Raw genomic sequence first — 462 nt, 5'->3', positions numbered from 1 at the left:
ATCATTTTTTCCTTCCTTCTCTCCTTTTGTGTATATCCCGTGTCAACGCTCATGTAGGTTTATGATATGCCACGCAAACAGCTACACGAAACGTTGAAAACATACGGTCCCCTTGACGCGGATTAAAGGCCTGAGGTGAGTGACTGATGGTGACGGCAATGTTTATATTTTCACGGGCGAAATTCTGTGGAATCCGAACCTCATTTGGACCCTCTCCGTGTCAACCTTCCCATTTGTTTACTTGGGGATTTTTCTGCGTATTTGGGTTTTACAGGGTCAATGGTTTATTTCCCTGTGTTTCTGTATTCTCGTGTTCTCATGCCTGTGTCTCGGTGCATTGTTTCTTTGATGTAAGAATGAATGATATGTTATTGAGTGATGACTTAGTGGTATCTGTTAAATTATTGCATATCAAAGTATGTTTGTTATTCATAAATACAGCTAGATACACAAGAACGCATT

Source organism: Penaeus monodon, chromosome 29, assembly GCF_015228065.2.
Source record: "Penaeus monodon isolate SGIC_2016 chromosome 29, NSTDA_Pmon_1, whole genome shotgun sequence".
NCBI lineage: Eukaryota > Metazoa > Arthropoda > Malacostraca > Decapoda > Penaeidae > Penaeus > Penaeus monodon.
Note: the sequence above shows the minus strand (reverse complement) of the source record.